This window comes from Zosterops lateralis, assembly GCF_965231275.1.
Source record: "Zosterops lateralis genome assembly, chromosome: W".
NCBI lineage: Eukaryota > Metazoa > Chordata > Aves > Passeriformes > Zosteropidae > Zosterops > Zosterops lateralis.
Window position 1 is genome coordinate 10,762,144 of NC_139801.1, and position 18,329 is coordinate 10,780,472.

Genomic DNA, 18,329 nt, shown 5'->3' on the forward strand with positions numbered 1-18,329 from the left:
AGGGCTTCTTTCAGGCAATCTCTCACCTTAACAGCACGATCTGTATATAGTCCCATTCCCATAAGCTGTCTGATTGTGAGGGCAGCCAGGGCCTGATTAGTGTGGCCCATGTAAGTTAAAAGCAGGTTTTGCAAACCTTTTCCCTACTCTTTCTCCTATAAGCTGTATTGCATGGGAGATAACAGCAGCAGGGCAAGAGTTTTTAAATCATATGGAGTCATTGCGTGGGCAGCAAACACAGAGTCCAGCAAGCTTACAAATTGTGGCGAGCCAATACCATGCTCTGTAGCTGCTCGCCAGAGCTCTTTAATTTCTGAGAAGGACAGCTGTTCCCAAAGGGGAGTTCGCCATTGCGTTCCCTTATATATTACTGGAGATACAATTCTTTCAGCAATTTCAAAGTCTCCCTCTTTTAGTGCTTGTTGTTTTAACTGCACCCAGTTGTCATGAGGGTCGAGGGGATATAATTTAGGTTCTCTGTCAGGATCAATAGGTCCAGGATCAAAGGGATCCTCCTCCGGACCATCTTGATCACTTTCCTCGCTGTCATAGTCGGCAGCAAAAACCTTCACGGAGCATGGAGGGCCCCCCTCCCTTCTCCCCGCAATAGCTGGTGCCGGGGCTGTGGGTAGTGTTTGCTGTGGTGTGGGAGACAGAGATACAGTCTCTTCAGTTAAGGATTTATTAGATTCCACTGCAAAGGAGGGAGAAGCGGCAGTTTGTTTAGCTTTAGCAGCAGTCTCTTAAGTTTTTAGAGCATTGAGAATCTGCCATAGAAGAACAGGCATTTTATGTATCTTGGGAGTTTTCTTGAGCCTTTAAGGTCTCAAAAGTCACCCTCCACAAGGGTAGCATTTCTGCAGCTGCTTTATTTCCCTTGGTTGCAAGATCCCATAGCTTAACTCCTGCTTTATCCCACAGATCTGATGTTAAGATTGTGGAGTCGGTGACTCCTGGAATCTCCACTGCTACCCAACGTAATAAAGCTTTTAAATCATGCAAAGGCAAAGTTTTATCATGCTGTCGCAACAGCCTGTACATAAGCTCAAAAATGCTTTTTTACTGGGCAGACATTCCTTGACCCATTGTCCCCTGCAGTGGCTAACCTCCAAAATCCCAGAGTGTTAGCTCACATCCTATTTCCCAGAGGGGTTCCTTTTGCCGGCCGGCGTTCCTGCTTCTTTCAGCAGCACTTTGTTCTGCAGGGCTCATCGTCTGTCGTCCAGCTAGGCGATTGTCGCTCCGTCACACGGGGCACCATTTGGCGATTGCCAGGGAGACATGGCCTCCATGGGTTGTATGCATGAAGCTGTTTATTGATACACCTAGCTGAGTTTATATACCTTTCCATTATATAACAAGTAATATTGTCAAGTACATTGCTTAAGTCATGCCTCACACTAACTAACACAGGTATATGCTGTCTTATCTAAGTTCTGCTTGCTAAGCACGTATCGTACCAAGCACATCGCTGTCTCTTGCATTCCTTTCTCAAACTTCTGCTTTCAGTTGCCAAGGCTTGCAACCTACTAATGCTAACATGTCCAGTTCTGTCATGAGCTGAACAGTGCTCCCAACTTTGCTCTCTAGTTGTATTCCCACAATATGCTACAACAGAGACAACAGTCAGACATCTCCAGGGAGGAGGATGAGATGGATTCCAAGGAGAAGGATGAGATTGATCAGATCATTGCTGTCCTAAGCAGGTGAAGGAGAGGAAAAATAGCAAGACAAACCATCAGGGAACGTAGCCCAATTGCCAAATGTACCAGGGAAAAAAGACCAGAACCAGTTTTACAAGCCACATTGAGGCAAGTAGTCCGCATTCAGGGGTCAATATCTGTGAAAGGTCCGTACTCCTTTATTGAGTTAAAACAGTGGAAAACTACTGTGGGGAAATATAGAGAACCCTGATAAAGTAGCCACATTAGTAGAACAGGCAATTAACTCACAAAACCCTGACTGGGCTGATTTGAACTCTATGTTAGACACATTACTTGACCCTACTGAGAGAAGAATGGTCAACAAAGCCATCACAACATCAGTTGAGGGGGGCACTGCAAATGGATTACTTCAAGGCACTGTCCCACAGATATTCCCCCTTGAAAACCTGGGATGGGATCCCAATATACCAGAACACATAGCAAGGTTAAAACAATATCAAAGCCTGGTGGTATATGGGTTAAAACATGATGTCCCTAAAGCCATAAATTGGTCAAAGATTTACGAAGTAAAGCAAAATTATGATGAATCACTCACTGATTTTTTGAACAGGCTAAGAGAAACTGACATCAAATATACAGATTTAGATCCAGAATCAACTGATGGCAAAGCACATCTAGTACTTTTGTTCATGGGTCAGCCTTCAAATGATATAAGGAGAAAGCTGAAACAGATAGAGGGAGTTTAAGAGATAGATAAACTGCTAGAGGTTGTCTGGAAGGTGTTTAGAGACAGAGGCCTAACTGAAAAAGTTAAATCCCACCTAGTAAGAAAGCAACTCAAGAAAATTCATTCAAGAAAACTCCTACAGAGAATGACCAGAGTGCATACTGCAAGAAGTGGGGACATTGAAAGAAAGACTGTCCAGCATTGAAAGAAAAAGCTCAGTTCCCCAACTTCCAGTAGTGCAAACCTCAAGCAACTCAAGTTCTGAGTGACAGGGACCAAAGGCTTCTTCCCAGGCAGAACCTTTGGCTGTAGCTAAGCTGGGGAAAGAGGACATTGAATTTTTGGTAGATATCGGAGCTGCTTATTCTGTGTTAAATGCCTTGGAAGGGAAACTGAGTCACGATACTGTACATGTTGTTGGGGCCACTGGGGTAGCCGAAACTTGGCCTTTCTTCCAACCCTTAAAATTTAAGCTGGGGAAGCACTGGATAACCCATCAGTTCCTCTATATGCCTAACTCCCCATAACCATTGCTGGGGAGGGATTTGCTAGAGAAATTGGAAGCAGAAATTAAATTTAAAAAGGGGAAGGGTGTACAAGTTGTAATTCCTGAATCTAAACTTGTCCAAGTTTCTGCACTTTTTATACAGGAAAAATATGAGGAAATCCCTGCCAAAGTTAAAAAGGTGGCAAATCCAATAGTGTGGGCCAGTGATATCCCAGGAAGATCCAAATGAGCAGAACCAGTGAGTATTGCACTCAAACCAGGGGCCACACTGGAAAGGCAAAAGCAATACCCTTTGAAATTAGAGAACCATAAGGGATTGACACCTGTAATTGAAAAATTCCTGCAAAGTGGTTTATTAGTATAATGTGAGTCCAAATTCAACACCTCAATTTTAGCTGTTAAGAAAGCAGATGGTAAGAGTTATTGATTAGTACAAGATTTAAGAGCAATTAACAAAATTACAGAGGACATACACCCAGTGGTAGCAAATCCCTACACCCTTTTGACCACACTGACAGATGAATTAGGGTGGTTTACTGTTGTAGACCTGAAGGATGCCTTTTTCTGCATTCCTGTGCATAAAAACATCCAGGAGCTCTTTGCTTTTGAGTAGGAAAATCCCAAGACAGGGAGGAAAACTCAGCTGACTTGGTCAGTCTTACTACAAGGTTTCAAGAACAGTCCAACAATATTTGGAAACCAGTTATCAAAGGAATTAGAGGACTGGAGAAGACAGGAGCCAGAAGGAGTTACACTTCAATATGTGGATGACATCCTGATTGCAGCCAGAACTAGAGATGATTGTATATGACTTACCCTAAGGTTATTAAACTTCTTGGGACTGAGTGGGTACAGAGTTGCCAAAGACAAAGCACAGATTGCCAAAGAAGCAGTAGCTTACTTGGGACTTGAGATCTTTTGTGGACACTGACAGCTCAGGAAAGAACAGAAAGAAGCCATGTCAACTCCCAGAGCCCCATACTGTGAGAGAGATGCAAACTTTCCTGGGAATGGCAGATTGGTGTTGTTTGTGCATAGCAAATTATGGACTGCTGGTAAAACCCCTACATGGGGCATTAAAAGCAGCCGAATAGGGAATTATCATATGGACAGAAAACACTAGAGCAGCTTTTAAACAGCTGAAACACTCTCTAAAGTCAGCTCCAGCACTGGGACTACCAGACTTAACTAAGCTTTTTGAACTTTTTACATATGAGAGACTGAATATGGCTTCGGGGGTACTAGCACAGCACCTCGGGAATGAACAGAGGGCTGTGGCCTACTTTTCCAAACAGCTAGACAATGTTTCCCAGAGCTGTCCAGGGTGCCTGAAAGCTGTGGCAGCCACTGTCCTCCTGATTCAGGAAACCCTGAAAACTCACACTTGGTCAACACATTGTAGTGTATGTACCCCATGCCATAGCAGCTGTACTGGAAAAAAAGAGGGGACATTGGCTATCTGGTAACTGGATACTTAAATATCAAGCACTGATTGTAGAACAGGATGATGTTAACCTGAAAACAACTTCTTTTGTTAATCCTGCCATATTTTTGTCCTCTACCTTAATTGACAATGAGCCTGAACATAACTGTTTACAGACAGTTGAAGAAGTCTATTCCAGCCAACCTGACCTGAAAGACATGCCCCTGGAAAATCCAGATTGGGAGTTTTTTTACAGATGGGAGCAACTGTATGAAAAATGGCAAAAGGATGACAGGCTATGCAGTAACCACACAAGAGGGGTTGCAGAAAAAAGTATTCTTGCAGTAATTCCACAAAAAGAGATTGATTTGTCTAGGTTCACCCCAAAATATGACCAAATAGACCACAAACTAATCAAGTTTCTTAAAGCTGAGATCACAGAAAGTGGGTGGGCTGTTACACCAGTAAATCAGGTTGTAGTCCCAACCGTGATCCTTTGAGAGCTAGCTCAAAGAGAACACGAAAACACACATTTCGGGGTTGAAAATCTTCTGAAACATCTAAAAAAGGTAGTAATAGGAAAGGGAGTGACTGACATTCTATCAGTAGTGAGAAAATGTGATATTCTGCTGTAAAAACAACCCTGACATGAGGAAAAGAGTTGTATTAGAAGTAACAAAAGCAGGGCATCTTCCTGGAGATTACTGGCAAATAGAGTTTGCAGAGTTAACACGCAAGGAGGTATACCAGTACATACTGGCATTAGTTGATACCTTCAGTGGATAGCCAGAGGCTTGCCTCGTCACACTAATACTGTCACTGTTTCACGACACACAGAGGACAAGCAGGCAGCAGCAGGTCAAACAAGGAAAGCTCCTACTTTATTTTCTGACTCCATCAACTTATATACACTTTGTACAAAGGCCAAGGACTGGTTAAAAAGATTGTCACCTCATGGACCTTGTTGGTCACCATCACCATCAATCATGTTCTCCTCCCAGAGGAGAACTATGTAAACACGTAGATAAATTCTAAAAATAGATATAGTTTACATCAAGCTGTGTGAGAATCTTGCTGCAAAGATTCAAACATTCGAAAGCAAGAAAATTCAGGGCGACAAATACAGCCAAGGAAGTGCTAAAAGTTTTACTCAATCATATAATTACGAGGTTCAGGGTCCCCTTGGGATGTCATCAGATAGGAGACCACACTTTGTTGCAACAGATTTTAGCCAGATTTTGGGAATTACTTGGGAACTGCATACACCTTATAGACCCCAAGTGAGTGGCAAAGTTGAACGTATGAATGGGACTCTCAAAACACAAATTAGCAAAAATTTTCAGGAAACTTCTATGACATGGGTTCAGGCCTTGCCTATGGCTTTACTGAGAATCCACATACAACCAAGGTGAAGGGATAACATGAGTCCCTATGAAATACTGTATGTCAGACCATATCAGATCCCACATATTCCAGGTGAAATTCACATGAAGAGGAAACTTGATTTACAGAGATATCTTGTCGTCCCTGCATTTCTTGGTTTCAAGTGTTTGAGTCTTTGCAGCAGATTCTCACGCTACTTCATGTAAACAATATTGTATTCTTACAAATTATCTGTATGTTTTGCATTCTTGTTCTCTGAGAGAGAACTTGACTGATGGTCATATTGACCAATGGAGTCAGGAGGTTGTAACCTCTTTGGGCCAATCTTGGCCCTCTGTACAAAATGTATATAAGCCTTTGGAGTCAGATAATAAAGAGCTTTCCATGATTAACCAAGCTGCTGCCTGCTGTCCTCTGTCAAGGTCCACTCCCACGTCTCAACGTGTTGCCCCTCTAAAGGCAGGGGTAACATTTATATATACCTGGGTGTTCAGCTCTGCTCTTAGGGTGTGATTTTCTGGCAGCTCTAGAGGCAGCGATTGTCTTTGAGAATGGTGAACTTGTAATGAGGATACCTGAGTCTAAAGCAGGAAAGATTTTAACAGTAAAAGAGAAACTAACTCCTAATATTCCTAAAGAAGTAGAAAAAGCAGTGATTCCCTCTGTGTGGGAAACAGATATACTAAGAAAATCTAAATTGGCACAGCCAGTACATGTAGAATTGAAGGAAGGGGCAAGTGCCATGTGAATTAAACAGTATCCTATCAAGACAGAAGCATGACAGGGAATAGCAAAAATCATTGATAAATTCCTAAAGTACCAAATTCTAGAAGAATGTGAATTAAAATACAATACTGCAATATTCCCAGTAAAGAAATCTAATAGTGAGTATAGACTTGTACAAGATTTAAGGGGCATAAATGAGATAACTAAAGACATTCATCTAGTAGTTGCTAATCCTTATACATTGCTAGCATCTGTGAAAGAGATATACAAATGGTTTACTGTAATTGATTTAAAATATGCCTTTTTCTGCATACCCCTTGACCAAGATAGTAGGAAACTATTTGCCTTTGGGTGGGAACATCCAGAAAGTGGAAGAAAGACCCAGCTCACCTGGACTCAATTACTGATGAAGTACAAGAACTCCCCCACCCTATTTGGGAGTCAATTGGAGAAGGAACTGGAAATCTGGACTAAAGGACAGGTGCCAAGAGACCAATACCTAATACTTCAGTATGTATATGAAGTTTTGATTGCAACTGAGGAAGAAGCAACTTGCATAAAGGTAACAACTGAGATTTTAAATTCATTGGGAATGGGAGGATATAAGGTGTCCAGAGAAAAAGCACAAATTGCCCGACAGACTGTGATCTATTTGGGATGCAAAATCTCACAAGGGCAAAGAAAACTAGGTACTAATCGTATCCAAGCTCTTTGTGCCATTCCAGAACCCCACAATCTACATGAGCTGCGGATTTTCCTTGGGATGACTGGGTGGTGTCATCTGTGGATAATGGACTATGGACTGATTGCGAAATCTTTGTACAAGGCTCAGAAGATGCAGTCATTCACCTGGGGAAAACCACAGAGAGAGGCCTTCCAGAAACTGAAGGAAGCACTGACGACTGCTCCTGCTCTAGGGTTACCTGATCTGTCCAAAGACTTTCAGCTGTATGTACATGAAAGGCAGCAACTGGCACTGGGAGCCCTGACCCAACGACTGGGAAGCTGGAAAAGGCCGGTGGGTTACTTTTCCAAACAACTTGACAACGTAAGTGCTGGATGGCCTTCATGTCTACGGGCAGTGGCAGCTACTGTGCTGCTGATACAAGAAGCCAGGGAGCTCATGATGCAAAGACACATAGATGTCTTCGTGCCGCATATGATGACCACGGTTTTGGAGCAAAAAGGGGGCCACTGGCTCTCTTCAAGCAGGATGATGAAATTCCAGGTAACCCTGACTGAGCAGGATGACGTGACTCTGAAAACCACTAACCTTTGAATCCAGCCTTGTTTCTAGGTACCACAGCTGAGGAAGGTCCACTAGAACATGACTGTGTGGAGGTAATTGAGTACACCTATGCAGCAAGAGCAGACCTGAAAGACATCCCTCTAGAACAACCAGAATGGGAACTCTTCACAGATGGAAGCAGCTTCGTGGAAAATGGAATCAGATATGCTGGATATGCGGTAACCTCAGTTGATAGGGTAGTGGAGGCAAAAGCATTACCACCAAGTACTTCAGCTCAGAGGGCAGAACTGGTTGCACTAACCAGAGCCCTAGAATTGAGCCAAGGAAAGACAGTCAACATATGGACTGACTCAAAATATGCCTTTGGAGTAGTACATGTACATGGTGCCTTATAGAAGGAGTGGGTACTGCTATCCTCTCAAGGCACATGGATTAAACAGGATGCAGTCCTGCAACTAATAAGTGCAGTACAGAAACCTGAACAGGTAGAGATTATGCACTGCAAAGCACATCAGCCAGGTAACTCCAGAATCTGTGAGGGAAATTGAAAAGCAGATTGTACAGCCCGCCAGGTGGCACGAGAAGTACAGACAACAATGGCACTAATATCGTTGAAATTTAATGTATCTCAATTCAATTTGCCTCCCCAGCCAAAGTACACGGTGGAAGACGACAGGTTAGCATGTCTGCTGGAAGCACAGAAGAACTCAGAAGGGTGGTATGTAACTGCACAAGGGCAAATAGTGGTACCCCCCTTGGTAATGAGAGAAATTTTACAAATAAAACATAATGAGTGTCACTGGGGTGCAGAGGCATTGGTAGCGTTGGTAAAACAACACCTAATCTCCTCACAGATGCAAACAATGGCAAAACCAATAATGTCAAAGTGTGAGATATGCTTAAAGAACAATCCAGTGGCTAGACGACAGGCATGGTTAGGGAAAATTCAGATAGGAATAGAACCAAGAAATTATTGGCAGGTAGATTTTGCAGAACTACCCAGAGCTCGGGGATATAAACATCTGTTAGTAGGGCTTGACACATTTTCTGGATGGCCAGAAGTCCTTCCCTGTCGCACCAGTCAAGCAAAAGAAATAGTTAAGTGGTTACTGCAGGAGATCATTTCTAGATTTGGGGTGCCCCTAGAAATATCATCAGACAGAAGTTTACATTTTATAGCTACAGTGGTACAGGAAGTAAGTAGATTATTAGGAATATCTTGGGACTTCCACACGCCATATGAACCTCCTAACCCTAATGCAAATGTACATATCATGATGTGTATAATTATGTTCTGTCTCTTGGGAGAACTTTAGCTCAGCTCCAAAGTGTCTTTGTGTAGAATAAGCCACTGACTCTCGAGAATCCAGTCCATGATATCGAAACCAGGAGATGAGGTATACACCAGAGCCCAGAAGGAAGAACCATTGAAAGAGAGGTGGACTGGCCCTCATCAGGTACTGCTAACCACCTTTACAGCAGTCAAAGTGGCTGGAGTGGAACCCTGGATACACTACACTCGAGTGAAGAAGGTCCTTTGAGGAGTTCAATCATGAGCTGTGCAAACTGTGGAACCAACGAAGCTGAGGATAAAATATCTGTAACTGTTTTTAATGGTATCAGTAACTATGCTCATGCTCATGCTTATATTGTGGTTAATGTTAATTCTATGGATTCTAATGTCACCAGTAGGGAATGCTGTTGCTTTGGGATATGGAATGCAACAAGGTCAATCAACCGCTCTTCATTCTAGGATGAAGAGAGAAGTGCAAACAGAGACACAGGTAATAGAAGCTCCTAATACAATTCGGGCTGAAAATGTGATGATTGGATTGGTTAAAGACTTTGCCAAAATGCAAAATACTAGTAGAATAACAGCCTGCCTGCCAATACCAATGGCAACAGGGGACCCTATAAGTTGGGGAATTATAACATCAAATTTACCTGATATAAAAGGGAACAAAACAGTTAGATGTAAACAAGTGCCAGAGTCAAAGATTGTGCTTAAAGAGTACTAGAAGATAACAAAGAGAGCTTATATGAAAACCTTGAGGAAAAAGGACTGTAAGTTAAGTCATGGACAGCTGGGAAAACTGGTAGAATGGTGGGTTAAGGATGAAGACCTTGCAAAGTGGGAATGCTGGTTACCACACTACCAAAAGGCTAAAGAGAATGCTACAGAGAGCACTGTGGTATGGAGGTGCGAAGAAAAAGAATGGAAAGGCCTAGAGCCCTGGGACAGTGCATGGACTGTAAGCATACTCCAGAAATTCCAATATATGGCAGACACTCCCTGGTGTATTAAATGGAAAGGCCCCAAGAATGACACAGACCTAGCAGTAACAAATACTGAAACTAGCAGTAGAAGGGAAGCAAATAAAGTAGATTGGTGGGCATGTGATAAGATTTATGACTGCACTTCTGATGACCTGGAGATAAAACAATGGTCACCATTGGCAGTAGCCTTACGAATTGGTTGTGGTTGCAGAGGGATCAGACATAAACAAGGTAAGATAGAATCTAGGATTGTAGTGGGATGTAGCAGGAGTACAATCCGGAGTCTGGTGCAATTTGTATGGGCAACAAGTGATGGTAGATGGATGACACACCTGCCAGTGGACGGGGAAGTAAAAGAAATTACCATGGGTCTCCCTACTTTATGTCCCATTTGGAAAAGGTCCCCATTTAATGGGAGCCATGAGCTCCTGCAAATCAGAACAAAGCAGGATGTCCCAGATAGTGAAGATCAAGATGATACCTGGCAGGAACCCTCTAGCGGAGTAAAGCTTAGGTGGGCCCTGGAGTCTTTGTTTGGTCCTGTTGCAAACTATCAAAATAGGGAAATGTTATATAGGCTCACAGGTCAGGTAGATAGACTAGCCAGAGTTAGGAGAGAAGGATTCAGAGAACTCAATATGCAATTACAAGCCACTACCAAAATGACCCTACAAAATTGATTGGCTCTGGACATGCTACTTTTAAAAGAGCATGGACTGTGTGGATATTTAAAAGGACAATTTGACCACTGCTGCGTCCACATCCCAAATGTAACTGCAGATGTAGAATATGATATTAGTCAAATAAAACATATAGAACATGAGGTACAAGACGAGCAAAAGGATTTAGCTATTACTTGGTTAGACAAAATCTTTAACAAGTTGGGATGGAATGTGAGTTCATGGGTAAAATCTATCCTTGAGAACTTGATAACTTTACTAATCATATTTCTAGTGATTTGGTTAGCTTTTAGAATCCTGAAGAGAGAAATACAGAAAAGGACATCCTGGAACAGAACAATAATGAAGACACTAACACGAGACAAGACCCCACATCCAGCGCCTGCAATCCATAACAACTTCCACCATGGGGCCCACATCAACCATGGATTTGAAGACGAACATCCAGTATAGACACAAAAGATGAATGGACTGTAATTCTGTGAAAGCATTTGCATAGTAGAATGAAAATACTTTCAAAGGGGGGAATGATAACATAGGGTTAAATTGATTTCTAAAATAGCAAGGGCCCAAAAACAGGGATTGGCTCCACTTGTAACCAGGATGTTATTCCGTGCTATTGTTTTAATTAAATGAAGTATAAAGCATAACTTTGCACAGGTGGTAGGGGGAGAGAAAGGGGGAACCTTGGTAGAACGCACAGGCCCTAAAAGAATAAAGTTAGGTCAGGAGGATCTGTACCAATATAATCATCAGCAAGACGCATGCCAGAATTGTCAATTGTAATATCAGTTTGGTAATTAAATATGATTATTTTCTCTAACCAGAATCTTGAGCAAGAATCACACAGACTATTGTTCCTTGGGATGGAATCAATGGAACAATGGGGTTTAATGATTAACACGAATCCTTATGTAACAAGAAAGGTATGAAATTGTAACCATAAAGCATGTTGGACAAGTCAAGATCTGGGTCTGGACCCCCGGCTTCCAGAGCTCTGAAATAAAGCACTGCATACAATTTCGCGATTGTGTGTTCTTTCCTCGGCTAACACTCCAAGATGTTGATTCTGGGTTTGCCTGAGGAGTGCATCCTCGATTCTCTGCACAACTCCAACCACGTACAAAGAATCAGACACAACGTTGAGTGGTTCCTTGTTCCAGGTCTGCAAAGCCCAACAGACAGCCTTCAATTCAAGGGTTTGCAGGGTATCTCCTGCTTCACCCTTAATCACATGTTGCAGCCATTCTCCTTTTTGCTGCCAGACACACGCGGCCTTTTTCATTTTTCGGCCAGCATCTGTGAACACCGTCCTGCCCTTCACTGGTCTCAGTGAACACAAAGGTCTCTCCAACCAACGGTGTCGCGTAATCAGATGCCACATTGGACCTTTTGGCTGTCTCTTGTGAACCACACCTGCAAATCCCAACAATGCTTCCTGCAATGCAACTGAGTGCCTCAACAACCATTCCAAGTCTTCATCTCTTGCGGGAATGCTGATGTCTGCTGGTTCTTTCCAGTCTATTTCAATGATTCTGTCTCTGCCTTTCTTTATCAAGGCAGCAAAAGCGTCCGTCCTGCTCATGACACGACACTTTGGCTGCACAGGCAGAAACACCCACTCAATAACAATTGCTGTAGAATCAGAGACTATTTTTTGGTCAGAGTCAAATTTTCTTTCAGGTTTTTGTTCAGAGCGGTTCTCCCCCTTTTTCTTTTGCCATTGAAAGACAATGGCAAGCGGACAAGCTTCAGCGTTGGACAGAAAAAGCGACAACGGAAGAAGTTCCACACGACGTGCACTCCAACCACGTTGAAGCTTTTCTGACACCGTCAGCAAAGCTTTCCGTTGCTCAGGGGTACAAACTTGCAAACTGTCAGCATCACTGCCACGAAGCCATGGCAGAAACGGTTGCAAGTCATCATTGGTGATGCCAACAATGGTTCTAACCCATTTCAGGTCACCAAAAAGCTTCTGAGCATCATGCAAGGTGGAAATGTTGTCATGTAAAGTGATCTTTTGGGGACGAATTTGCGCATCCGTGATCAGCCATCCTAGATATTTCCAAGGAGCTGATCGTTGTATCTTTTCAGGCGCAACTTTCAGTCCTTGATGCTCTAATTGTGAAATCAACCAGTCAATCTTTGTCTTCGGCAATGGGCGCCTTGACGCAATCAAAATGTCGTCCATGTAATGATAGATCAATGTGTCAGAGAGTTGCTGACGAATTGGTCGCAAGGCCCAGTCAACAAACAACTGACACATGCATGGAGAATTTCGCATTCCTTGCGGCAAAACGACCCATTCATATCTTTTTGTTGGAGCCATTCGATTCGTGGACGGAACTGTGAAAGCAAAATGTTGAGTGTCCTGTGGGTGGAGTGGAATGGTAAAGAAACAGTCCTTCAAATCAATGACAACAATGCTCCATCCCTGTGGAATCATAGTTGGTGCTGGCAGGCCTGGTTGCAAAGCACCCATAGCCTGCATCTGCGCGTTCGCTTTCCGCAAGTCATGCAGCAGTCTCCACTTGCCTGACTTTTTTGGGATGACAAAAATCGGAGTGTTCCACGGACTAACAGATTGTCGAATGTGTCCAGCATCCAGTTGTTCCTGGATCAGTTGTTCTGCAATTTGCAGCCTTGTGTCAGTCATGGGCCACTGCTCGACCCATACAGGGTTGTCAGTCAACCAGGTGATCTTCAGGATGGGTGGCTGCTCTGCAGTGGCCACTAAGAAAAATGCGGGTCCGTGGTCAACATCAAGCCAAGCTGGGACAGTACGTCTCTGCCCAACAGTCCTCGAATCCTAGGATCCAAGGGCATGACGTACGGTCGTGCTACAATTACTTGACCATCTTTGAAAGTGATGCGAATGGGATCTGCGCTGATTGAAGGAATCCTCATTCCGCCCACTCTGATGATGTGATTGGTCGGAGCTTGCAAAGGCCAGTCAGAAGGCCAATACAATTGGTTCAAAATCGAAACGTCCGACCCTGTGTCAAGAAGAAGCTGTCGCTGAAGTTGTTCAGCATCGCGCTGTAAAATCACAGTTCTGACTGGACGATCATTCAAATCCACAGTAAAAAAAACTTCATGGCCAGTGGAGCCAAAACCTCCATTCAGTCTCTCTTTTTGGTGTGGCTCCTTTGGTTGCCAGACGATGCGACGCTGGCTCTCCCCCCGCGGGGGACGGGAACTGCGCCGTGTTGCCAGGCACCGCCGCGCGCCGAGGAATGACGTTGATTTCCGGGTCGCTATGCGCCCGCGCGCACTGACAGTAGATTGGCTTCGCCTGCACTGCCACGTCATGTCGGGACTCCGCCTGCACCGCCACGTCATTTTGGTCTCCGCCTCTCGTTCCGCCCTGAACTCTGCCTCGGCTCTGCGTCACTTGGGTCTGCCCATACCCGCCCTCAGCTCCACCTGAGTCTCCGCCTGTCTCCACGCCCACCGAGTGAGGCGACGGCACCACTTCCGGCTGGCTCTCAGTCTGTGCCGGAGGTGAAGGAGACAAGTCCTGTGCCTGGGTCACCTGATCAATGACGTCCTGGGGGGTAGGGCTGACGGACGCGCTCAAACCATGGATTGGCCGATTACAAAGACCGAAAATTTTCGCGGTTTTCGCGGTTTTGGGCTTTTGCGGCTTCTGCGGCAGGGGGAGCTCTGGTTTTACCTGCTCTGCCCCCTCAAAAGCTTCAATTGCTGCCGTGGCCGCTTTTTTCTCTGCTGAGACAAGTTGCAAGGTACGGAACACCTTTTCCCACATTATACCAAGCTCCTGTGCAATCTTCCCTTCTTTCCCTCCGGATATTACTGTTCTCCAGAGTAAATCATCGATCTCTCTCCATTCGGTTGTACTAAACATCAGGGAAGGTTTTTGCAAATGCCCTTTCTTTCTCGCCCATAGGGCCAACTGCTCTAGTTCGCATTCTTTAAATTTTTCACCTCTCTTAGAGAGAATATTGTAAAGCAGCCGCACCGCAGCGCCCAAATCAATATCCATATTTTTTCGTCTTTCTCTCTTTCCTTGATGCGGCTTACCTTCGTCCACGGGGTGGCACTGATGCGACAACCACCACGGCTCCAGTCCCCCTGCTCCGTTCCGCTCGGACTGTCCCGGCTCGGTCTCGTCCCGGTCTGCGCTGACCGCACTGCTTTCACGTCGATTCCGAGGCAGGTCCAAGCACGGAGTCTTCAAGGAAGTCCACCCGCGTCTAGGCTAGGACCGAAGACGGTTTATCTGCGTTTAGGCTAAAACCGTCTGGAGGATTTATATGCATTTAAGCTAAAATCCCCCGCTGCACGTCTGCAGCAAAACTTTGTCGCGACGACAAAAAAGAAATCCCCTCGAAGGGAAAACCCATTTAAGGAGAGGCTGTCCCTGTGATCCGGGCGCCAGATCTAGCCAGGGAAACCTTGATAGAAAAAGGGAGGACTGGACAGATGCAACGCAGGTCCGATCAGTGTGATTAAAACTGCGCAACCCCTTTATTTCAGCAGAAATGGCGTCTTTTATACATTCTACTTGGTTTACAATTTCAGACAGCTCAGTCATTGGCATACAGCGAGAGAAAGAATGCAAACACACATTATTTTAGTTACAATTAAGGTGGCCCAACACATGCTTATTAACTACTTCACCCAGTGACCTTCAAACCTTAATACTTTTCCCAAACACCTTAAGAACTCTTTCTAACTGCGCCACAACCCTAAAAGAATTTTATCTGCGTCATGGCTCCAAGGCCCTGACAAGGCCTCAAACCAGGCCTTGACCAGGCCTCAGGTCAGGGTAGTTCAACATTCTGGCATAAATCATGACCTCCTACCCTGAGGAGATTAGCAACAAGATGTCAGTGATGTATTTAGGTCAGATTCTCTCTTTGTAGTTGTTGGGTTAAATTTTAGAACCACTCTGAATCCTTGAGGCATTTAAATCTCCACCTGCTCTGGATGGCCTCCTTTCTGCTTGAATGCTAGTTACAGACTGTACTCCCGACAGTCATCTCTGATTTCCCCATCCTTCATTTCCACTCTCTTCACATTTCATTTGTCTTCCCGAACTCCTAAGATTTGGATCAATTGTAACCTAAATGTTCTCTCTTTTTTTTTATTCCACATGATGAATTTTAATGCTCAGTGGCCAAAATAACTCTCCCTTCCTACACATTTTAATATTTTAACTATGTCTCTCCAGTGAGATGCTCCATTTACATTGGAAATGTTTCTCTGAGAGTAGCAATGCTGTTTATGCTGATTTCTTCCCTGTTCTGCAGTGAGCTTTCCTGGTAGAGAAGGGCAGGCTGTCCAAGCTGTCTGTGATTCTCTGCTGCCCCAGTAATTGCCATTTCAGTGGTGGGTGACTGTGTGGAGGGCAAAGAGAGACAAAACATTAAGAGGGCAAAGAGAGATGAGGCATTCAAAGTGGTATCAAGAAAAATTAATCTTTAGGTTGTTGTTTAGCCCTCATTTTTACATTTGTGAAAATGGCTGTGGATGCTGAAAAAAGATTGAAAATCAAGGCTTGCGTATGCAGGATTTATCGGTATTATAATTTAATTTAGAATGTTTTTGTGTGCCAGCACATACCAAGAAGCTATTTTTTCTTCCAAGCACTGGGAACTACTCTAATATCTGGTACTTTTGTAATGCAAAGGCACTGACTGTGCAAGGAGAGACATTTCAAATATCTTTTTGATAAAGCTTTAATATATATTTTAGTGTCACTTGCTTTTGAGGGCTGCCTGCAGCTGTCTGGGGAGGCATGGCTGTGTCTCTGTGCACCTCAACTGGCTCTGATCTAACCAGTGCTCGGGTGGTGAGGAAGCTAATATCCATTTCTCTGCCCTAAAGCATGAGGCTGGAAGGTGAAATTTCCATTTTTCATGCTGGGTACCAAAAGTATCTCATGTTTGCATCTCAGGACAGGGAGAGAAGCTGCCAGGCTGCCTTTCTTACAGGAAATATCTGAGAAATTGGGAGGCTTTCCTTGCTGATGTTCCTGGAAACTGGCTGGTGTCTCCTGGGTGCTGTTGAAAGTGGAGATGGAGTAGGACAATGCTGTAGAGCACTGCTCTGCCCTCTAGGGATTTTTATTTTGATAACCTTCTTAGGGAAATTTCCAATTCACACCACAGGGAAACACCAAGAACAGGGTGTAGGTACACTCCACTCTGAATGAAGACTTTTTATGAGGCTTCACCAGCCTCAGCAAATGTGGTGTATTTCTGCTGAGATCCCTCTCTCTCTGCTGGAGGCTGTGCTCACAGAGCCCCTCCAGATGGTCAGTGCCGAGCTATTCCATCTGCATGTCCTGGCCTTTGGAATGGGATGGCAGCCTGCAGGAACAGCCAGGAGCTCAGAACTGCCTATACTCAGCAGATGTTCCTTTCTTCTTCAGCTCCATAGGATTTGTTGTGCATTAGCGGGAGCCAGAATTGTCAGTGAACTTTGGAAGTGCACCATGCATAGCTGGAATCAAGCTGTCTTGAGGGGGAAAGTCAGCTTTAAAAACACTTAAAATGAATGATTTTTTACCACAAAACATTTTCAATGTTTACTGCTTGAGAAATACACACTTCACCTCTCATTTTAGAATGGTTTTAATTTTGTGAGGCTGTTACTGTGGCATGAATATGCAGATCTATCCTACACAGAACATTTTTGTTACAGAAAAGGTATAAATCCTGAAAGTGACTTTTCTAAATTGTGGAATAAAGAAACTAAGGAATTAAAAAGCATTCATGCAGCAGAGGAGCTTGTTTCACATCTGGAAGCACATAGATGCATCTCCACCTGTAGCCGTGCACTTGGAGAAGGGGTCATGGATGTTATAGTTCACTTTGGCAGGCAATGCTGGTTGAAAGAGCTGCAGAAATGCTGCCTTAAACACGTGTGGGTACTCACTACATGTGAGCTGCAGCTCCTCATGCTCAAATCAAGTTCAACAGTAACTACCTGCAGAATTGCAAATAGTGAATCAATGTTGCCACAAGCAATTGAAACTTAATAGAGCTTAGTTTCTCCTCTACCCAAGTTCTATGTTCTGTTTTGTGACAGAGTCTGTTACAACTTATGGCAAATGCTCAGAGTGATTTTTTTCAAGCTCAGGTGGTGGTGGGTATGTGTTTTCTTTTGAGATACAATCGAGTTGTATAATTTCTGAACAGAAAATACTGCTGCTTAATGGATATTGCTCTCTCTAATCTGTAATATCAATGCAAAATGATTGTGAGGTGGATATAAACCTGCTCTGCCTGAACTGGTAACTGCTTATTTTTATACTGTTCTTAGATGCTGTAAACATGTATTATCACGCCAAATTATGTTCAGTATAATTATCAAATTGTATCAGATTTGTCAGCATAAATACTTAGAATGCTGTTTTGAAAGGAACTATTTTGTAAGTAGACATATAGGAAATGTTTGTGAATATTGTCTTGCTGTAATATATGTAATATATATTATAATTACATTTAAAACTTACTTTGTAAATTGCTTTGTATTAGTAATTTTGTGTATTTGTCTTGTGCTGTGTTTATACTTTGAGATGCCTGACAGAGAGTCTACAGCAAATTTCAGGTGGATTTCTTGCAGAAAAAATACATGACAGGCATCAAAGTTTTGTAGGGAAGTATGCCTAGAACAAGTTTTTAAATGACAATATAATATCTAAGCAACCCTAGTACATGT